Source organism: Tachypleus tridentatus, chromosome 8, assembly GCF_004210375.1.
Source record: "Tachypleus tridentatus isolate NWPU-2018 chromosome 8, ASM421037v1, whole genome shotgun sequence".
Taxonomy (NCBI): domain Eukaryota; kingdom Metazoa; phylum Arthropoda; class Merostomata; order Xiphosura; family Limulidae; genus Tachypleus; species Tachypleus tridentatus.
The window spans coordinates 101,460,784-101,485,768 of NC_134832.1; the positions used below are offsets into that span (position 1 = coordinate 101,460,784).

The window sequence follows — 24,985 nt, forward strand, 5'->3', positions numbered from 1 at the left end:
AGCAATTTCAGTAATTACTTGCTCACACATTCCTTCCTAGAAACATAGCAAAGTGACAAAGAAACCGACACAGATTAGTATTGATGTACTAGGCTTATAAATTTTTTTAGTTTATGACTCAGGTAAAATCATAAGCCAAACTTATTCATAAGACATGTCATTTGAAAAAATGTATTTCTAAAATGTAAGGTAATAGTGCATGATTTTATCTGCCTATCTAAATGATTATCTATTTAAAAGTTGGTTTAGTTGTATGTCTGGTGTTACGTATTACAATTTATTTCGGACTAGATTCCAATTTATTATGTTATGTATGATAATTTTAAATAGCCTGAAACTGAGTTAAATTTGAATTTAGAAATTAATTAAATGTAGAGATGTGTTAAGTTTATGATTTTTGCCAACATGATTAATATACGGAGTTTTCTTTCTTAATACAAATACATTTTGATACAAACACAATAATATAACGGTTGTTACTAATAGTTATTACAAATTACTTACAAAAAGATTACAAATTCACAATATCGAGTCTTCTATCCGATCCGGAACTTCTTTGACATGAATGAGTTTCCCTGTCGCGCCAAACATGTTCGCCCTTTCAGCCGTGGGGCGTTACAATGTGATTGTCAATCCCACTATTCGTTGGTAAAAGAGTAGCCCAAGAGTTGTCGGTGGGTGGTGATGACTAGCTGCCTTCCATCTAGTCTCACACTGCTAAATTAGGGACGGCTAGCACAGATAGTCCTCGAGTAGTTTGTGTGAAATTAAAAAAAAACAAACAAACAAACATGAATTAGTTAATTATACGTTGGTATAGCTAAAATTCACTTAACGGGGAGCTAGCTAGCTCTTCACTGATCAAACGTGAGGTTTCTCCCCTGAAGTTATATAATGACTTCGTAAAAATACTGACGCCCGATGTTAATCTACGAGCCTGACGGTTTGTAATGTTCAAAATCTATAAACATTTCTGGTCAAAGATCTATAATTTGTTGATTGAATAGCTTCCGAGGTTTATAGTATACCAACAATAGCAAACTAATAATATATACTGTCTTTCCTCGTATTGCAATGGTTAACTTTTATAATTATTAGGCGATATTTTAAAAATTTCAGCAACAATACTGGCAAACACTAGCATCTACACAGGCACATAGTATATTGTTGAATCTTACACTCTACAAATTTATGGGCAGGCGAACATTTCTTAATACACATTTAATTGTATATGTCATGTATATTTCTAAATATGTATTCAACTGAAACAAACATCGGTATTAAAATAAATATAAATTGGTAAATCTGTTACACCAGCTACAGCTTTGCATATTCGTCTACTTTTTTTCTCTTTTTGTTTCTAGGTTAGAACTTCATTTACGGCACACTTAATCAGTGGCGTGATACCAGTCAGCGTTTCAGTTGAGTGTCATTTGTGGGTTAGCATTTCAACTCTGAGTACATCAACACATCACTCGTTTTTTTGTGGGTTGGAATAGACGTTGAAGTTTGATGTCTTAACGTCTATCAGTACATCAATTCAGTATCATGTTGTATGCAGTCAAGTAGTAATTTCGTCGCATTCGTAGGTAGGTGAATTGCTTCCTCATTAGTCTTGTTACTGACTCCATAAATCAGAATCTGCCTGTATTTATCAGCAACTATGGCGTCATTACTTCTGTGTAGATAGATGATCAACACCGTTAGCTGAGTCGTAGTCCCAAACTTCTATAGATGTTGCCTTTCTATAAATGTTCTACGCTGGATACAACATTGTTTTTAATTTCTTCGTCAAGCTAGCTTTTATTCACTGTTGTTGCACAATTCTTACTTAAGTTCATACGTTTGTTTGTTTTGATTTTCGCCCATAGCTACTCGAGGCCTATCTGCGCTAGCAGTCCCTAATTTAGCAGTGTAAGATTAGAGGGAAGTCGGCTAGTCATCAGCATCCACCGCCAATTCTTGGGTTATTCTTTTACCAACAAATAGTTGGATTGATCGTAACGTTATAACACCTCGCCGGCTGAAAGGGCGAGCGCGGGATTCGAACCCGCGACCCTCAGATTACGACTCGAGTCCCTTAACCATCTGACCATGCCGGGGCGGTTCAAACTTTGTTTGTTTCTCTGTTTGTGATCCAATGCCGATTTTAGTTGAAAAGACTTGTTTGTATTCGACCCCTGTTGCTCAATGGTGAGTCAGTGGGCTTAAAAATCTAAAACTTTGTTTCGAAATCGCGCGTACTCAGGTAACTGATAGCCCGCTATGTAGCTTCATACATTAGAACAATAAACAAACTTTACTTTATACTAGTTTATCACATTTTGTTTAGTTAGATGACAGTAAAATAGAGTGTAAACTATCCAAACGCTAGTGTACTCCGGTAAAACGCATTTTGATATGAAAAACCAAAAACACCACTTATTCTCTTTTATATTATTTGTTCTCGCCGTTTCCATGGTTCTTTTAAACAATGTATATCAATGATTTACATTTATTTGTGTAGTTATAATTTCAGAAAATAAACTCCAGGGTATGTAAACCGTTATATTTTATTGTAAACAGGTAGGGAGAGCTAATATCTAATCCTTTAATTTCTAACAGCAGATACGTTTGAAAGAAAATTCATTTGGAAAGTATATCACAAAAAGTAATAACTGAAGAAGCTTTCGACAGATATATGTAATTTGTAATTTCCACATTTTTTTAAAATATATTATGAATGTTTAGAAAAGCAAATTGACGTAATGTTTACTAAATGCAAAAAAGCCGCGTTCCAAAAACAGGTTTTATAGATTTTTTCTTTAATGTTGGTTATATAGATGTAAAAGAGTGAAAAAATAAAGAAACAGAAGATCCCTGAAATACAAAGTTAATGCTATTTTAAAATTCTCGAGTTAGTTGCTAGTAGAAACAGAAAAAGAAGAAAACCATATGAACATGTAAGGTTGTAAATAATTAATGAATTTACTATTATATATTTATTTTAACATTGATGTTTGTTTTAGTTATATATATATTTAGAAATGAATGTAACAATGTAGTATGTGCGTTTCTAAGTAACAGTGTTTGCCAGTATTTTTGCAAAAGCTGGAATTTCTACAATATCGTCTAATAATTATAAAAGTTAGCCATCGTAACACGCGGAGGGACAGTACATATTTCCTAAGTTGTTTTACAAATACGTCTTTTTATATAATGGCAAACAACAAATTAATAGCACCAGGAATAGGTGAACAATATATATATCTGTTATATCGAATCGATGGTGAGTTATTTTGAATAGATTTCGTACAGTCTGTTTCCTATAATGTTTTATTAAACACATTTATTTTGTTTTATTTTTTTGTATATGCAACAAATCCTTAAATTTTATTTATTATAAAAATATTTTCAGCTATTAAAGAAACAGAAATAATTTAACAGACTCCAGGTAATAGAAAACTTTTTCAAGTTACGAGATTGTTCAGTCTTGTTAACAGCTGTCACCATTTCTTTCAGTTGCAGGGATATTTTACTTTTAAATAAATAATTATCTATTGTTGTAACTAATGTCAAAATAAAGAGAAAACTAACTTGTAACTTTAGGCGTCAGTCATGTCAGGGTCTATCTTAAGACAACTATTTACACCTCGTAAATTTAAGAAATACCTCTTTAGAAGGTTTTTAAAGATATGAATAAAAAATATGAAACCTTTCGTGAAACACTCCTGGATCTAAAGAAAGATATCTTTCCTAAGTTATGTTTGAGGAATAACTTTTTTCCCACAATGTTTTAGTGAAACTTGCTCGAGGTTTTCAGTAAGGTGAGGTATGTATAACATATATGCGCGATATTTCAAGTGTGACCGACCTGGAATATTTAATAGATCGTGACAAGAGAAAAAATCAGAAGAAATAACATTTTTGTACTTACAGATGTGATGCAAATGATTACACGTGTTTTGCATATAGAAAGAAAACTGGAAGGAATTTCTTAAATAACGGTTTATTACAAAACTGGTATTTCATTTTACCTATATTATATATATATATATATATCTAATTATATATACTTAATATTAAAGCTGCATTATCATTGCGATTTCTTCTGTTAAAGCTGTATAACTGCAGCCATTATGTGACTAAACTTTTAAATACGATGTCGCAATTATTGCTGCTGACGTAGGTAGCGCCACTTCATGGTCCCCAACGAATGGATAGTTTATTTTATTTCTGAACTATGTTCATGTTTGGTTAAGGCATGAAATTCTGAGATATTTAAGGTTGTTTTCTTCTCTTCCGGTTACCGGTTTTAAGTTGCATTTTGGTTTTATAAATTTCGCAGTCACGAAATGTTCTCACTTGCATGGCAAGGTTTATCTCATTCCATCAAAGTAGATTAAACCGTCATTAGCAGCATTCAACCTGAATGTCTTTTACTTCCTGTGAGTCGATGATTTAGAATACGTATATAAACTTCCTTTTTTTTTTCTTTACTTTGGTAGCGTTAAAATTTTGTCCTTCGATTCATTAGAAAAAAAAAAAAAAAGAGTCGCATTCAGCTACAAACATACACTGCTGGCCAAAATCTTAAGGCCAATGAACGTAAAGAAAAAATATGCACTTTGCTTTGTTGGACTCAACCACTTATTTGAGTGGAGCTTCGAAAGTTGAAAATAAGAAAAGGGGAAAAAAAAAAAAAAACTTTAGCCTATAATATGGAAAATGTGAACACTATGAAATTAGCCTAAATACTAGCTGGTCAAAAGTTTAAGACCATATTGTTAATCAATAAACAAGTAACCAAACTTAGTCATTTGTGTTCAAGCATCAGAGTTGTCAACATCTCCCACTGTCATCTTCTGTGTTACATTGGGTAAAAACATGGCAAAGGCTAAAAAGTTGACAGAGTTTGAACGTGGCAGAATTGTCGAGCTACAAAAGCAAGGACTCTCTCAACGTTTCATCGCTGGTTAAATTTGGCGTAGTAATACCGCTGTTGCAAATTTCTTAAAAGACCCTGAAGGATACGGAACGAGAATTTTAAGTGGTCGGTTCAAGAAAATTTCGCCGGCGTTGAGCAGGAGCATTCAATGGGTTACCCGACAAGACACCAGCCGATCGTCGAACCAGATTAAGGCCATTACGAACGCAGAATGCAGCTAAAAAACAATAAGACGGCATTTACGAAAGAAATGTTTTAAAAACCGTAAACGTCTTTAAAGGCCACGCCTCCTTCCACACCATGAAACAGCTTGGTTAAACTTTGCTGAGAAGCACCAAGCATGGAACGTAGAAAAGTGGACGAAGGTTTTGTTCTCTGATGAGAAAAACTTTAACCTGGATGGTCCAGATAGCTTCCAACGTTACTGGCACGATAAGGATATCCCACCGCAGACATTTTTTACACGATACAGTGGAGGAGGTTCCATCATGATCTAGGGTGCTTTCTCTTTCCATGGAACAATGGAACTTCAGGTTATACAGGAGTGTCAACTACATTGGAATGTTGGAGAGAGCCTCCTTATTGAATGAAGGCCCTCGCTTGTGTGGAAATCACTGGATCTTTCAGCAGGACAACGCTGCAATCCACAATGCCCGCAGGACAAAGGACTTTTTCATGGTGAATAACGTGATTCTTTTTGACTATCCAGCGTGTTCTCCCGAACTGAACCCCATTGAAAATATTTGGGGGTGGATGGCAAGGGAAATCTATAAAAATAGATGTCAATTCCAAACAATGCCTGATCTTCGTGAAGCCATCTTCACCACTTGGAATAATATCCCAGCTAGCCTTCTGCAAACGTTTATATCGACCATGCCAAAGCGAATGTTTGAAGTTATTCGCAATGACGGCCGTGCAACTCACTACTGAGACCTCTTGTTGGGCATTTCCTACCCTGTTCAGGACTTCATTTTGGTATGGTCTTAAACTTTTGACCAGCTAGTATTTAGGCTAATTTCATAGTGTTCACATTTGCCCTATTAAATGCTAAAAGTATTTTATTTTTATTTTCCCCTTTTCTTATTTTCATCTTTCGAAGCTTTACTCAAATAAGTGGTTGAGTCTAACAACGCAAAATGCATATTTTTTCTTTATGTTCATTGGCCTTAAGGTTTTAGCCAACAGTGTATTTTACTTTTAAAACAATTCTAATATACTAGCTAAAGTGCCACCCTGCAGGCGGCTGTTTGTGCTGGTAATTAATAATCGCAGTACTCTTACCTCATTAAAGAAATTTAGAGAACATTTAAAAAAAGATCTTTTATTGGAAAACATTACATGACATAAATGTTTGGATTCTACTCTTTAGTCACATGCAACTCATTGGATTAAAATTGTTCGAATTATAAAGTTAAAATTTTTCATAAATGTTACTGTCATAAACAATCATGTTTTCATGTATTAATATTAGTGTCTTTTATTGAAAGAATAATTAATTTTAAAGAACTCCAGTTTTTCAGTACTATATTTAAAAATTACATCAATAAAGATGTAAGGAAACTCTCACATACAGTCCAAGAGAATTTGTTTGTTTGTTTGTTTTGAATTTCGTGCAAAGATACTCGAGGGATATCTGCGCTAGCCGTACCTAATTTAGCAGGGTAAGACTAGAGAAAAGGCACCATCCCCCACCAACTCTTGGACTACTCTTTACCAACGAATAGTGGGATTGACCGTAACATTATAACGCCACCACGGTTGAAAGGGCGAGCACGTTTGGTGCGACCGGGATTCGAATCTGCGACCCTTGGATTAGGAGTCGAACGCCTTAACACGCTTGGCCATGTCGGGCCAGTCCAAGAGAAAGTCATATTCTTGTTGTGAGGAAAGTAGTTTTATTTTAAATCATGTTCTATTATAGAGAAATGGTTGTTACACATATCACAGTTATTTTGATAATTGTCTGAATCTTGAATACCTAAAGTGTGACATTTCTTTAGGGATTGGCCCACCATGACCAGGTGGTTAAGGCATTCCACTCGTAATCTGAGGGTCGCTGGTTCTAATCCCAGTCGTACCAAACATGCTTGCACTTTCAGCCGTCGAGGTATTATAGCGTGACAATCAATCCCACAATTTGTTGGAAAAAGAGTAGCCCAAGAGTTGGTGGCGGGTGGTGATGACTAGCTGTCTTTCCTCTAGTCTTACACTGCTAAATTAGGGACAGCTGGTGCAGATAGCTCTCGTGTAGCTTTGCGCGAAATTCAAACCAAATCTTTATAAATTTCTGTTTATGTTGCTCTTTAATAGATGGCGAAGGAAATGTGGTTACATACATAGATACTAACATACATGACACGTCCATTAGTGTAATTAATGTTGAAATCAGTCAAAGAAAGAAAAACATTTCTTGCAATTTTAAGAGGCAGCCATTTTCAATTTAATCCTAAGACATATATTTGTTCTCCAAAAAAATAGAAACCTAAAAAACAATAACTATTTCATTTAAAAAGTATTGAGCTTAAATATTATAAAATGTTAGGATGCGTAATCTCTGAATGTGAGAAGACAATGTTCTGAAATAAGATTAGATATTTGGAAGTTTCAAAGAATCAGAGATGAGATAATGCTCGCGCATTACTTGAAGATGTATTAAACAACAGCATAACAACGATTTTGCTCCTTAGCTTTGAGTATAGTAAAAATACATTAAAACAAGCAGTGTCGCAGAGAACAACGATCTTGGTAATTATTTACAAGTATTGTAAAAATAATGCAAGAAACAAACAGCGTGAGAGAAAAAGATCATAATATTTAATTTTGGGTGCTGTAATAATAATAGAAGAGAAAAACAATGTGGAAAACAACAATGATCTTAATGAGTAGTGTCGGGTATTTCAAACATGATGGAAGAGACAGTCAGTGTGACAGACAACAACCTCAAAAATTATCTTCAGATATTATAAAAATAACACAAAAGATAAATCGCGTGACAGACAACAAAACTGTTACTGATTAGCTTTAGATATTGTAGAAATAACACAAGAGATAAGCAATGAGACAAGCAACAAAATATTGATGATTAGCTTCGAGTGTTGTTCAAATAACGTAAGAGACAAACAGCGTGACAAACAACAATGATCTTGCTGATTAGCTTCGGATGTAATAAAAATACTATAAGAGATAAACACCAGGACAGACAACAAAATGTTTACGGTTTAACTTCGGATGTTGTAAAACTAACACAAGATATAAACAGCGTAACAGACAATAATTATGTTGCTTATTAGCTTCGGATGTTATAAAGATAATACAAGATAAAAATAACGTGATAGGCAACAAATCTCTTGCTGATTAGTTTCAGGTGTTGTAAAAATAATAGAAGAAACAATATGAATGATAGACGTTTTGAAAATTAACTTCAGGTTTTGTAAATATAACAGAATAGCCAAACAACAAACAGGTAATAACAATCTTTTGATTAGCTTCGGGTGTTTTGAACATAATACACGAGAGAAACAGCTTGACAGTCAAAAACAATTTTTCTTATTACCTCCGGGTTTTGTAAGTATAATACAGAGACAAACAACATGAGAGACAACAACAAAATTTCTTATTAACTTCGATTGTTGTAAAAATAATAACAGAGACAACCAGCATGAACAACAATAATAATTTTGACGATTAGTTTAGGGTAATGTAAACATAATGAAAGAGACTATTAACGTAACAAACAATAAAGATCTGACTGACTACTATCGGTCGTTGTAACATTAATAATACAAGACACAAACAGCGTGACAGAGAACAACGATTTTGTCAATAGGCATTGGTATGATAAAAACAATATAAGAGACAAAGTCTTTGACAGACAAGAAAAATCTTGCTCATTAGTTTCGAGTGCTGTCAAAATAATACAAGAGACAAACGGCGTGACAGAGAACAACAATCTAGTTTATTATCTCGGGTATGGTAAAACAGTACAAGAGACAAACAGCGTGACAGATAGCAAAGATCTTTTGTTAGTTTGAGATGTTGTAAATATAATAGAAGATACGAACTGAGTAAGAGACGAAAACTATTTTGAAAATTAGCTTCGGATGTAGTAAAAATAATAGAAAAGACATACAACGGATAGGCAATAAAGATATTGTTAATTAACATCGGTTGTTGAAAAATAATACAGGAAACGAAAGCGTGACAGACAATGATAAATTTGATGATTAACTTAAGGTGTTTCAAAAATAACAATAGAGACAACCAGAGTGACAAACAACAATGATTTTGGTGATCTGCTTTTCATGTTAAAAATATTTCAAGAGACAAACAGCGTAATAGTCAACAGACCTTTTGCTGAATAGCTTCCGATGTTATTTAAACAATATAACAGACAAACAGCGTGACAAACAATAATGATCTTGAAAATTAACTTCGGATGTTGTAAAAATAATATAAGAGAGAAATATCATGACAGGCAACAAAACAATTGTTGATAAACGTCAGATGTTAGAAAAATAACACAAGAGACAAACTTCGTGAGAGACAACAAAAAACTTGCTGATGTTGTGGAAATAATACAAGAGACAAAGATCGTGGCAAACAAAAACATTTTAACTATTAGCTACAAGTATTGTAAAAATAATACATGGTATAACCAAATATTGGTTAGTTTCGGGTATTATAAAAATATTACAATCGACAAACAGTGTGAGAGAGCTGATTAGCTTCGGGTATGGTAAAAACAATTAGAGGCAAACAAAGATCTTATAAGTTTAAGGTATTGTAAAATAATGATATTGAAAATTAGTTTCAGGTGTTGTAAAATTAGTAAAAACGACAAACAACTGATAGACCAGGCGATCTTGTTGATTAGCTTTGGGTGTCAAAAATATTTCAAGAGACAAACAGCCTAACAGACAACAATGGTCTCGCTTATTTGTTTTTTTGTTTTTTTGCGTGTTGAGTGTGTGTGTGTTTTCTCATAGCATAGCCACATCGGACTATATGCTGAATCCACTGCGGGGAATCAAACCCATAATTTTAGCGTTGTAAATCCGTAAACTTACCGCTGTACCAGTGGAGAACTATTTTGGTTGAAAACTTGTTTTAAGAAACAAACAACGTGACAGACAAAACCGATCTTGTTGATTAGTTTCGGTGTCAAAAACTAATACAAGAAAAAACAGCGTTAGAGGCAAATAAACTTTTGTTAATTGACTTTGAACTTTATAAAAATATTTCAAGAGGCAATCACTTTGACAGGCATTAATGACCTTCCTGATTTGCTTCAGTTTGTAAATTGTAATCCAAGAGACAAACTGTGTAAGAAAGAACAAGTATCCTATTGGTTAGTTTCGCGATTTGGAAAATATTTCCAGAGACAAACTACGGTATGCAACGATGATCTTGTCGATTTACTTCCAATGTTGAAAAAGTAATAAAAGATATAAAAAGTATTACAGACAGTAGTAATCTTACTAATTAGTGTTCGTATGTTGTAAAAACAATACAATAGACAAACAACTTCATAGACAAGAACGACCTTGATAATTAACTTCAGGTGTTTTAAAAACAACATATTTTTTTTAATGTGATTTGTGAATCCCTGTAGCAGGAACTTCAGGTAACTCAAGAATTCCATTTATAGAGACTGTTAGAAACTACATACAGGCTTTAACAACTGAATGTTTGTTTTCAGAAAGTTTCTGAAATACACAACTTGAACTTCTCTTTCCTGGTTTCTTTTCATAACTTTTGCAAATTATTATGCAATATTTAACAAGCATTTCTAACTTTCCTAGTTCAATCAAACATTCGTATTCATTACAGCATTTATACACTTATGTGACTAACATTCAATTAGCTTTAAAGAATTATCAGAAAATAAATTACGAGTTAAAAATGAACTGGACCTTTTTTTTGTTCTTTACATAAATGATATCCATTAGATCCAATATAAGATACTTGGATGAAACTGCGTGTTTTAGTTAACGCAGAAATCACGTCTTTGTAAAGCATACTCAGAAAATAAGATTCTTTAGAATCATTAGTATTATAACTAAATAGCAAGAAGAAACTAATATAAATCCATTTGTGCCATAAGTTGTCTGAAAATGTCAGTTTTACACGGTGCACTTCACTTCAGTGGTTTGGTTTGAATTTCGCGCAATGTCACAAGAGGGCTATCTGCGCTATCCGTCCCTAATTTAGCATTGAAATATTAGAGGTAAGGCAATTAGTCATCATCACCCTCCGCCCACTCTTGTGCTACTCTTTTACCAACGAATAGTAGGATTGACCATCACATTATAACGCCTCCACGGCTGAAAGGGCGAGCATGTTTGGTGCGACTGGGATTCGAACTCGCGACCCTCATATTACGAGTCAGTCGCCTCAAATACCTTCATGTTTGGTGGAACGAGGATTCGAGCCCTTGACCGTCAGATAGATTCTCATTATGTTCGTTACAAAATAATTATTGAGATAATTATACAGGGTGTTCGAAAAGTCACTGTGCAGTTTTGAAAGCAGCGATAACAGCATTCATTCAATCTATTTCAAACCAGCAACTAATAGCGGTGTTTAGAAACAAAATAAGAAGGATCCAAGCCTGTATTGATGCCAACGAGAGTCACTTTCAACATTGTTTATAATTGTCATTCATATTTACCTCCCATATTTTATATTGAAACATGTCTGTTAATAAATATATAAGTGCACAGTGACTTTCCGAACACCCTGTACAATTATCTCACAAACAAGACAAGAAGACATCCATAAAACATACTTATAATACAAAAAGAATTATTCATCAATTCATCAGGCAACAAATCAACATCGTGTTGAGTTTAAAGTTGAAGAAAAGTGGTACGTATGACTTACATGTCTGATGTTTCTTTATATCTAATATGATCATGTATAGGATTCTAATAGGTTGTAAAAAAACAAAACAGACTTAGTGTTTTCTTGCTGTTTTCCTAAATGTCTTAAAAGCTGGAAGATTAAAATGCTCTATACTTATATACTAATAATCGTCTGGTGGCGCTGTTAGATACTTAAAGGCAGTACAGAAGTTTTGTAAGAATGAATAATCCAGTTAAGTAGCCCCTTAAATATCTGTACAAAAAATGCCAAAATTAAAGAATGACTGATCAATATGGGTTATTGAGTGAAAACTCTTATCTGAAATCAAAAGAGTAGGTTTGTATTAAACACAATATGATTTACTCTTATCGTTGTTCAGATTCTACGTTAATGGAGAAAAAAATCATTAAAGGATTTTCTAGATCGAACATCTGCCTCAACTGGCGAAGAGACAATGATGTGGGAAGACAGTTAGAGATATGACACTCCTACAATAAGTCCCTCCGTCCAGAGGAGCAAATCTCATTCAAATCTACGTAATTATTAGGGACTACAGCTATAAATTAGTAACTGTAAAGACGTAAGCATACCCTCCCTTTCGCTACTACTACTCGATTATCCATTGTAGACACAACACACCTCTCTTGCGACGTTAATATGATGAAAGTGCATAGCGATAGACAGAATGAAATAATGTAATAAAAACAATTGAACAGGTATAGGTAACCACGGAAATAGCTGAAATAATACGTACTCACACTGTGGATATTTTCGAGCCTTTGCTTTGAGCCTCATGACGGCGAATCGTTCACATATTAGCGTATTTGCTTTCAAAAATGTGACTTTAAATTATTGTAGTTACTCTTTATATGTTAATTAATTACCTTCTGTTGTTCATGCTATTGATTTCCTATAACTATGCAGAAGATACTGCTTGGTAGAGCTACTCGAATTCATGTGTCGTGACAAATCCCAACGGAATAAACGTACGAATTATAATTTTTGCGCATGCGTAAATGTTCGAAACCTTTTATGGGTCGAAAAACTACGCCCCTTGATTGCATCGAAAGCCAGGATTGCCTGTTTTAGTGTGGTAGCAGTATTTAGAAACGTGATTGTATATTTATATCATAAGCTATCTGCGCACGCTAGTGTAAGTAACAAACCGACTTACTTAGCAGAAACGTTATAGTGAAACGGTCATGTGAGAAAAATTAAAAGATCATGAAAAACATTATGTATTAGGTAATCGAATGGTAAAATGTCTAAGATTTAAATAGTTCTTAAAAGAATTAACATAAATAAATCTCAATATTTACATTTTCCACTCACGGTTTTTATGCTATTTGTTATAACAATATGTACGTTTTTTCACACATAATTTACGCGTCGTAACTTGTTAAATTATAGGTTATGCATCCAGTATGATACTTTCTTAGCTTCAGAGTATTTTACGTCGTACTGTTTTATATAGCTTTGGAACTTTTATATTTTAACTTTTTAAACATAAACATTAAATATACGGTACTGTGCAAAGTACAGAGCTCATGAGCTTCAGTTTTTACATCAAAAACTTCGTAAAACATAGCTAATACATCCAATACCTTACGAACATGTGTAACAAACATTATGTATAGTGACTCAGTTTTCCAGTTGTAACTACTTAACCAGGGGAACTCCATAAATACAATGTACACTAGATTCTGTATATTGGTACTCTCATGTATCTAAAAATATCGTGAACTAAGATACCTCCCTAATTAAATTAAAATTATCATTTAACAATAAAGTTGCTTAAAACAAATATTAAGAGCAAACTAAAAATCAACTTCACCAATCGATAACGGAGATGATGTATCTCTCAGAGAAGGTCAATACGCATGTATTTTTATACATTGAAGCCAAGTCAGCAGGTGAAGTCTCACTCTCGAAACGTTCTCTCTCTCTCAGTGGCACGATTTTGTTAATAAGAAGGACGAAACTGACATTTCACGGCAATATTCCCTTTATGTTGTGCACTGTTTAATGGGTCAAGTCGTTGAATTTATATATACTCACTTTGTAATGTTATACAAGGTATGTTTAAAATGTCGTGATTGTTATCTTGTTGGTTTAGACATACCCTAATTCTAAGTTATTTTCAGGTGCGTACTTTAATGTACATTGTTGAAACTATTTATTATATTCTCAACTGCTGGCATTAATAATATCCTCCTGTTTTAATAACTGGTAATTAATTAGGTTGTTAATTAGTTAACTAGATTCTGAAAAATTAAAAAAAATTATGTGTTTAGCATTGTTATTAAAGTTTGGAGATTTGTGGAAAAAGATTATTGTAAATTACTAAGAACAAAAAATGTTTGAAGTGTTTGTTTGGAATTAAGTAAAAGGCTACAGAATGGGCTATCTGTGCTTTGCCCACCATGGGTATTAAAACCTGGTTTCTAGTGGTGCGAGTCTGCAAACATACCGCTGGCCCACGGGTGGGTGGGTGTTAAAGTGTAACGATTCCTGAGAAATTAGACAAGGTTCAGTTGTAGCATTGATAACAAGAGCCATCTGTGAAGTGGAACAACGTTCAGTTTAGCATTGATAACAATAGCCACTTGAGAAGTGGAACAACGTTCAGTTTAGCATTGATAACAATAGTCATCTGAGAAGTGGAACAACGTTCAGTGGTAGCGTTAAGAACAAGGTTCATCTATGTGATGTCGAGAAAACCCACTTGTAGGGAAATATATCTGTAAAAACGACTCGTTTTGGTTGAGAAATTTTATTACGTAGAGGAGTGAACAACGTTTCGACCTTCTTCGGTCATCGTCAGGTTCACAAAGAATGAGAGAGGTAACTGACCGGAAGCTGACCACATGTTTGAAAGGGGTTGTGTAATGAGTGTCGGAATGTAGAGATCGGGCTTAGATGTTGAACATACAATTTTATATTATTTATTTATTTTATTATCATTTATTATATTATATTTTAATATAGATATAAAGGTGTTCCTTTGTATTGGTTTGTTTTGGGCTTAAGTTGTTGTATAAGTAAGACTTCTTTAATTTTGCGTTCGTTTATGTTTGTTTCTTTATTTAGTATTTGAGTGTTTTCTATGGTTATGTTGTGTTTATTTGACTTACAGTGTTCGAAAAGTGTGAAGGTGACTTTTTATGTTCTTTAAATCTGGTTTCCATTTTTCTACTTGTTTCTCCAATATAGAAGTCGTGGCAGTTATCAAATTGTATTTTATAAATAATGTTGGTGTGGTGTTTGTCAGTGTAGTTTTTACATAGTATAGACCTCAGTTTTGTGCCTGGTTTTGAATAAATTTGGTATTAACTGGAAAGTCATATTTTGTTACTAGTTTTTGCCAAATGTTGGTTATTTTTCTGCTGATGTCGGGAATATATGGTATGCAGCAGTACATGGTTTCGTGATTTTTTGATTCGTGAGATGTATTTACTTTTGTTGGTCGATTGGTTCTTGATTAAAAAAATAAAGCTTAGGTGGCATACGCTTACCCAGTATTCATAAGGATTCAGCTGAAGCGATTTAATATATTCTGGATTGCCACAACAACAGTCAAAGAAAATATACGAGTATTGTTGTTAGTTTAACACAATATCAACAACAAGAAAATTCAAGTCCACACTGCTGATCTCTTTAAATGCTGACTTATATAGCAGTTATCTGTCAAAAAAACAACCTCTTTTGGTATATGCCATAATCACTACCTTATTTAATAATCGTCGTACATTTCTACTGCTAAACTGAGTTAGAAGCTATTCTGCAAGTTTACAAGAAAATAGTTTACACGTGAAAGTACTTAACAGATGTTGGTTTTTTACTTAACAATTAGCCAGGAGGTTCACCGCGTTGATATTTTTGAACCAATTCAACAAGTTGATTACATTGCCCAACAATAACTAGAATAATAACTCTTCACAGGTACACTGTTAAACCAGTTCAATAGTTGATTACATTGCCCAACAATAACCAGAATAATAACTCTTTACAGGTACACTGTCGAACCAACTCAACAGTTCATGGCCAATCCAGGAAACTAAATCATTAAAAGTTGATGAAAAGAAGATAATAACAATGAGAGAAAGTAGTTTAAACAGAAATATCAGGAAAAGGTTTTGTTTATGCTATTAGATTTATCTGTTGATTAAACTACTTGTTCTACAGAAAGAATAACTTGAAGCTGGAATATGTGAGTATTGCTGTTATGAAATCTGGAACTTAAAGAATAATAAACATCTATTCTTAGTAAAATGCAATAAACATGAATAAATATGCTAATTTCATTGATGATTCGAAAATCAGTATTTGAGATATAAGGTATTGCTACTGTTTATTTTATCGTATTTTTGTTAAGAAAGATACAAACAAACATCCTACTGTGTCTCTACGATCGATTAGTGTTCACGGTCTGATATTGTAATATTAGGAAAATCTCTCAGGTGGTACTGTAAGATACGCTAGGACAGTACGCTGTTACTACTACAATATTTGGCATGTCATCATTTATCCCCGTTATGAAATCAGTGACAGCTAGATCATATTAGTCATTTGTCCTGTTCGTTCGTGAATCTACCGCAGAGAGGCGGTGAATGGACGGACAATGAAATGAAGAGATAGATAATAGCAAGATTTATGAAATGAAATGCAATATTGAAAATTGCTTGGCTGATTAGTTTTGTTAAATACAAAACTATTCAATGGACTATCTGTTTTCTACTCAAAACGGGCATCAAAACCCAGTTTTTAGCGTCCTGATCCTCCAGACTTACCGCTGAGCCACTAGATGGCTTGAAAATTGGAATAGGTTTACAAGTTGAGAGTAAGAATTAAAACAACGATTGTTCTGTTCCTTCTTACACTGATGAAACTATCAAATCAGTGACTAATGATAATTTTTATCACAGATTGCCTTGTTTTTAGGATATAAGGAGGATAACAAGATGACAAAGGTATTTTTTGCAAAAATAATACTGTATTTAAATGGAAAACTCAATGTTTCAATAAAAACAAAGTAACCGAAAAATAGTGAGGCATATGAAGCACAAACAAGTTTATTATACGTTGATTTGTCTCATCATGTTTCAAGCTTGAACACTAACTGAAACTTGTGAGGACCAAACATACTACACTCAAAAGACGCGTATTTATTTAATACGTAAACAAATACAAAACATCCTGACAAATGACTCATGAGCGACCAAAACAGCAGCGAATTTCAGAATGACGCTTAACGTGCCAAAAGCTAGTGAAACCATGAACTACAACACAATTAACATTTACGACTATAATCACTTGAACTATAGAAGTTTTTTTTCTTATACATTATTAGCTTGTTCTTTATCAGATTTAGCTCTTGGTGGTCTGAGAGTGTTCCACATTATTAGTTTGTTCTTGATCAGATTTAGGTAAATTCTTGGGTCTAAAAGTACGATAAGTTATAAAATAATTGCCCTCATAACGTAACACAGAATAATTATCAAGTAGAGGACCGGAATTTAAGAAAATTAAAAACACTGTACAGAAAAACAATAAAATCTTTCTAATGTCCGGTAGCTTTTCCAACTCTTTTGGAAAACGTCAATATAAAAAATAAATTGTAGAAAATGGTAAAATATATTTTATTACAAATTAAAAAACTAAAAGTTTTGATGTTTTAAGAAGGATGTATTATGATAAGACTGACACAAATTTTATCGATGAAGAAATGACTAAAACTAGTCTCAAACAGCTGATAAAAGAAGTAAAATACTAAAAGAATTTTTTATTGTTTTCCTCATTCAGTTAATAGTTTAAATCTAAGAATTCTTGAATTTTACGTCATCTTAAAAAGCATATATTCACATATGATTCTGTATTATGGAATTTAGAGAGGCTTTTGCATTATTTGCCTAATTTCGTGGCTACATACACAAACAATACATATTTAATTATGTCTAAATTCATTTGACCTCAACAGTTATTTTATTGTATTAATACTGTAATAGTGACACAATGCATTTCTACTCTTGTTAGAGACGAATACAGAGTTACAGGTATGTATTTAATGATTAGTTATAGTAAGCTTTAACATTTGTTTCAAATAATGGTTCATAAGGTTAACTGTAGGATTCTACAAAACGTGGAGATGTAATTATGGGTAAAGACGTTGCAGCATCAGCTTCTATAACAATCAGACATGCTAGTATTAAAGCTGTGTAATATCAAGAAGGAATATCTGTTCATCTATACAAGCTTATAAGCGACACATCTGAGTATATGACTTAGAAACACTTTTCAGCTTTTAAAGATCCTTTAATACAATTAATCCTTTCTTAAGTTTTACCCTTGCCTATTTCTCGACAAACGTACTCTAAGGTAATGACATTCACACTACTGACGCCAAAATTATAAAATTACTTATACGTTATTTGGTATGCTCTGTATCGGCATTTTCATTCACATATCATGTAATAATAACTGGCATTGCAAAGTTACGCAGTACAAAGTTTCAGTTACCAGAGCTTAGAGAAGAGTAGTGGTCCTTTCAAAAGAAAACATTTACCCTAGAAATTATATACAAAACAAGATCACAGGTTTTGATACGAACAAGCAAATGATAAGCACATCAACGTTTCAATTCATGGTTCGTGGACAGTGCACAAAATCTGCCCTACCTAAAAATTGATCTCGAAACCATGACTACAATCTGTAGCAACAAGCTCTGGTATGCGAGATCAATCACATCAAACCTCTTCCCCTTCCCCCGAACAAATTAAAGTCGCATAAGCTAATAAAGCGAGAAGTTTTGATAGCAGATTACTTGAAGAGAGTGACAGACATTAATACATAAGGTTGGATAGAAGATATAAAAAGATTTGGTTTGAATTTCGTGCAAAGCTACACGAGGACTATCTGCGCTAGCCATCCCTAATTTAGAAGTGTAAGACCAGAGAGAAGTTATCATCACTCACCGCCAACTTTTGGGCCTCTCTTTCACGAAACATGCTCGCTCTTTCAGCATTGGATCATTATGATGTGATGGTCAATCCCACTATTCGTTGGTAAAAGAGTCGCCCGAGAATTAGTGGTGGTTGGTGATGAGTAGCTGTCTTCCCTCTAGCCTTATACTGCTAGTTATGGACGGCTAGCGAAGATGGCCCTCGTGTAGCTTTGCGCGAAATTCAAAACAAAGAAACAAATCAAATCTCTTTTACCAATGAATAGTGGGACTGACCACCACATTATCACGTCTTTACGGCTGAAAGGATTAGCATGTTTGGTGGGAAGGGAATTCGAAACTGCGGCCTCCACATTACGAGTCAAGCGACCTAACCTGGTGATGTCAAGCCTGATACAAACAGGCCAGTGCATGACAGGATAACAAAGCATGCCAAAAATATCTAAAACCAGAACGCAACTTCTAAAACCTAAACGCTTTTGTGTGTTTATTTTATAAGAAAGTCACTCTGAGTTACCTGCTATGTTCATCACGTGGAATCGAACCCCCTTATTGTGGCTATCCCACCGAGTGACAAACTAACCTTCTCTAATAATAGCAGAAAATATTATGTCAATACATTCAAACACATGGGATGCGAATATACCAAAAATCGAGAATCAATGACATAAATTAAAAGTGTCATAAAAGATCCAACGTTTTGAAAGTAAAATGCAAATAGAAGCTATTGCCATTATTAAGAAGTAATTATCACAAGCCCAAAGCTCATGCATGTTGTCAATAAAGAGTCATCTCAAACCCACTCCAACTGCAAGCTTTAAATATAGAACAGGATACGTGCAGTAAGTGATTAAGTGAGTAGTGAGAAAATGACATGAGTCAGATAAGCAAATGTGGTGTACACAATAAGCCCAAATGGAAGATAGCAGAATAGAACAAGTATGTAGTTAGTAGACTGAGGCAAGTAAATCTTATATTAAGATCAACAGGTTCAATAAATGAGAAAGTGAGATCAAAATGAAGAGAGCAGAATTCAATAAAGTTACTTCAGGATTCCAGAAAAACAAACAGAGGAAAATAAACAAGCAACATAGAACAATTTCTTCAGCAATGTAGTCCAATAAACCCCATATCAAATTAGAGTTGGGAGCTGGGAAACATTATGAAAACAATATCAAGTGAATGTGTGGGAGAGCCAAAGAAGATCAGAGGACTAAATAGCGAATATTTTAAAATTGACGAATAAAAGTAACACCTTTTGGCAGTCGTGTAAACCAGATACAAGAAAATGCTCTGGCTTCTGTAACATAGGTGCTGCAAGAAATGGAAGACAGAGTTCAACAGGAAGTTTACTCACGGTCAGATTAACAAAATAACACTGGATGAATTGGAGAAAATCAACCGATCAACAAAGAGGGGTTCTGCACCAATCTCAGATGTGAGGAATACTCCGAGATCAAAAGTATTTCCAAAGCAATGTTGGAAGGGAAAATAAGGAAGGATTTCATAGACTGTTAAATCACAAATCATCATATTCTAAAGATGTATAAATTAATATCAATGTAAAATGTATGGGTAAAGCTCATGAAAAAGGTATCAGCAAAGGTATTTGTAAAAGACTTAGAGGAAAAACATTCTCTGTCTATCTATGTAGGAGGAACAAGAACAAAGGAACTAACAATCTCAAATGTCGTAGCAGATTCAACCACGCATTTACCAATAGATGCAGAGGTCAAATTACTGCATTTTTAGGCTATTTGATCTTAAATATGCCTACAATTGGGTGCATATTAACATATTAACAATGAAACTCAAGGCTCTGGGAGTCTTGTACATTCTCATACAATGGATATTGGTTATGTTGTTACCAAACACTCTCTTTTGAAATATGCTTACAGAGTTTTGAAAATTTCGAAATCACACTGGCTTGCTACAAATCCCAGTTCAATTATTTTCTCATAAAGAAAAACATGTCAGTCACTGGAAAGTCTTGTTATAGCACCATACGCATATGTTGAAGATATAATTGTTGCAAGTACCTCACCACATACCAACACAACTGGTGGTGAGTTTGACAAAATAGCCTTTGCCAATATACTATAAATTGCAAAATCTCTATTCAACTACATAAAGCCTGCTGGAAGTTGACTATCAAATCTAATAAAGACAATTTTCTCTTCATGCTAACATATGAACACCAAAGTTCTACTTATGAACTCTGTAACTCTTCTAGATGTTGTGATGGACCATAGAATGAAGGAATTCTCACACTTATTAAATATGATGCAACCCAGAAAGTTAAATAAATATCTCTCATCAAGCTGATGAAAAAAAAAAGCCATGACCAAAAAGAAATATGGAATCCATTTGTGTGTGTGTGTCAGTGGCTAAGCTATAAATGGTGCAGAATTCAACCGTACAAATATGAATAGCTTTAAGCTAGCTAACATTCTATAACACCTAGTACCTTCGGGTTGGATTGAGCAGTACTCACATAAACAAGTTATTCTAGCGTTACATGTCTAAAATCAGGCAATTCATGGCTCATTGAGATCCAGAAAGACGTCGAGAAAATATTTCTTCTGGGAGATGTCAAGAGTATTAAATTAGCCGAGGCATGAGGCATTAAGTTAACCATAAATGTCAAGAGTATTAAATTAGCCGAGGCATGAGGCATTAAGTTAACCATAAATGTCAAGAGTATTAAATTAGCCGAGGCATGAGGCATTAAGTTAACCATAACATATGTGAGGGAAAAGTCGAGGCTGTTCAACAAAGGCAAAGCCGTAGAATATATTTACGAGTAGGCAGAGACTAATACAGATCAAAGTAGTGATTGACAAAAACATGAAGAATCAATAACCTAACACTTTCAAAAAGTAAACCTTTCTTCGTCAGTCTGTTCCTGATGAAGAAAGGTCTACTTCTCACAAGCGCTCTGGTTACAGTTTCGTATATTTATCCTTGATTCATTTTTTACAATAAATGTTTCCTTAACGCCATGGACATAACAATGGATGATCAGTCAGGAAAGATGGGATTTAATTGGTGGGGCTCCATGGTAATTCGTGTTTAAACGTTCAGTAGCTAAAACTGGGTGATCCAGCTTATTCAAAACAGAATGTGAAACATATTAAGATACACTTTGCTGGGTGACCTAAAATATGGAAGATTATGATAGTGCCATATTCTTGACAGATTCTGTAAGCCATATGACAAGATTGAAATCATCTTTTGGCGGAAAACCATGAGTAAATCCTTTGAGCGACTTGAGTGTCATATAAAAATTCATATCCTAGACCACAGTGTTGCATTTAACGAGGAAATGGACCACCTGATTGGTAAATCACAGCCTTTGGCCAATGAAATAGCACTTTGTGAAAAAATATGATTGGTTTGGTTTGTTTTAAATTTCACGCAAAGCTACACGAGGGCTTTTTGCGCTAACCGTCCCTAATTTTAAAGTACAAGACTAGAGGGAAGACAGATCGTCATCACCACCTACCGCCAATTCTTGGGCTACTGTTTACCAACGAATAGTGGGATTGACCGTCACATTATAACGCTCTCACGGCTGAAAGGGCAAACATGACAGATTACGAGTCGGGTGTCTTAATCACCTGGCCATGCCGGGCCGAGTGAAAAATATGAAGAGGTAACACTGTTCAATTGGAAGACCGGGGGGAATTTCTCTTAGATCAAAGTAAAAATTAGGTATTATAATTACATGGAACCTTGAATTAATTATGGTTGGAAGAAGAAGTAATAAATGACAAAAAATGATAAAGAAATGGTTACTGCCAATCGTTTCCTCCCTATGGCTAGTGTCTCGGTATTATAGACAGCGCAACGCTACCTGTTTTATGCAGTGACAAATATGCTGCGAAGAGATCCAACACACAAGGAAAAGAGAACATGTGTACGAATTGTTGCTAAAATTCTTTAGTAAGTAAATAAATTAATAAAAGTATCATTTTTTGTACATTATTTGAAGAATCTATGTCATTCCTATACACAAGATTTTGCTCTAATTTTTGGTAATGTGTCTGTTTCACAAGAAAAGTCTGCAGGAAGTGTTTCTAGATTTTGTAAGGAGCTATTAACAAAATACATTTGGAACAAAAAACACTTACCCAAAAAAAGATGTGAATATAATTCTTACAAGAAGAAGAATAAGCAGTATTAATATATAATAGAAGTTGAGAAAGTTGTTTGACGCAGATGTCCTTGTAAGATTAGCAGAGAGTATGACAGAAGAAGTAAATGTAACCAGAAAGGAAATATAAAATTATGACCAAGTCTGTTGACATTATAGAAAAAACAAGACGAAAAGTACTGAGTCACAAGAATATGGAAAGTTTTCTACTTACCATCAAAGCAGAAGAAAGCATGTATTATTACTCAGAAAATTTTTCTATTACCTATTATAGCATCAATAAGCCTTTGTAAAATTTTGCTTTAAAACATATGCCTTTACAAAGAATTTTAAGCATAATATTAACATAACATTATTCTGTCAGTATAGCAGAAAATATTCTAATGGCGATAATTATCTATGTAGGTACTAAGAATTACAATATAATATTTTAACAAACTGGACATTGTGCTGCTACAAATTATTTTTAATAGTTTAAATATCAAATAACACAGAGTCGTGTTTCTAAGTCCCCCAGTGACTCAGCGGTATGTCGGCGGACTTACAACTCTAAAAATTGGGTTTCGATACCCGTGGTGGGCAGCGCACAGAGAGCCCATTGTATCGCTTTGTGCTTAATTCAAAACAACAACTCGTATTTCTAATCGTTCAATAAATTCCAAACATTTATAAATATTATTTTCTTCCTTTTGTTCAATAAAAAATATTTTCAATAATGATATCTCTTTTTTAGGTATTTATCTATTTACTATTACGTAAAAAATTTAAGTTAATTTCACAATAGCTGTATGTGTTTTGTTTTGTTTTCCTGACAGCTAGCAAAGTTTTAAGATAAAATAAACACATATCTGATACTATTTCAGTCCGCGGAAGAACCTTGTTGTTGTTTTCTATCTTTACCCTTATGACATTTAATTTGGTTTATTTAACAAAAGCTGATCAGATATATCAAAGCTTCGACTATCTCCTTCATGTGCACATGCACGTCCTCTTGGTTTGTTTACAGTCCAGTAACCATAGAAACTATTTGCAGGTGCAACACTCGGAGAATCCTAGAAGGGAGGAGAAAGGGAGATCTTTGTATGTTTATGACACGCGAGAGAGCATTCATGGAAACGTTAAGTAGCGTTTAAAAGCTTTGTGACGAATACCATGTAATGAGTGATACTTTTCGAGTGTGATAGCTTGCAGTACCGAGATTGTATGTTTGCATTCAAGTATTATTGAGTATTTCTTCACGTTCACCCGAACCTTAAAATAAGATGAGACTGTATTTAAACGTCTGCTAAACATTTGTTAGTTGGTCTTGGTAAACGTATATATTTTTAAGTGTTTGTGTACAAGATAAATTAAAAAGGGGAATTTAAAAACCAGGAAATATGGATCGTAAAAAAGTAAGAAAACGAGGCTAGAGGTAGTGTAAACATCATTTACGCAAACTACAAACCCTATTTGACTCCATGCTGTTACCTGGGATTACATTTAATAGAGTTAAAATAGGGATTTGTAGTTTGAGTAAATAATGTCTACATTATCTCCAGCCATGTTTATTTGCTTATTTATGATCTCTCTTTGCAAGTTTTCAAATTTCCAATGCTTTATTTATTTTGTTTGTTGACTTTTTTAATGCTTAACAATGAAGAAAGGATTACTCAATATGTTAGCAAACTTTATACATTATAATGATAACAAACATAGTTAATAGCTAATTGATACGGCTCATGCTGATTTACTGTAGCTATTGACTATTTGATCGATACAGATCGAGATGTAAAATGTTAGGTTGCAGCTGGAGATTGTTATGGTGATTTGTTGGAGAATATAGTGAGCATCTGTAGTTTCTGTATAATGCATAGCGATGGGCAACTATATTCCTAGTCTATCCCCACTAAGCACCTATAAAATTTTACCAGTAGTTAATTTGTTTGAAGCTAAGCAAAAAGCTACACAAAGGGCCGTGCCAACAACAGGTATCGAAACCCACTTTCTAGCATTGTAAGTCTTGCAGAAATACCATTGTGCCACTGAGAAGGGGGGGAATTACCAATGTAAAAACAGCCTTTTTAAATAAAACACATAC

The 24,985-nt window shown here is 33.9% G+C and overlaps 1 protein-coding gene across 1 annotated transcript in view; it reads right to left on the reverse strand.

The window, feature by feature from the left end:
- Positions 1-12,748, reverse strand: part of LOC143223074 (uncharacterized) — a 65,109-nt gene extending 52,361 nt beyond the window's left edge. The window contains exon 1 of the mRNA XM_076450499.1: positions 12,546-12,748. The gene's annotated coding sequence lies outside the window, so the exon portion shown is untranslated. The remainder of the gene's footprint in view (positions 1-12,545) is intronic.
- Between the last annotated feature and the right edge of the window lie 12,237 nt (positions 12,749-24,985).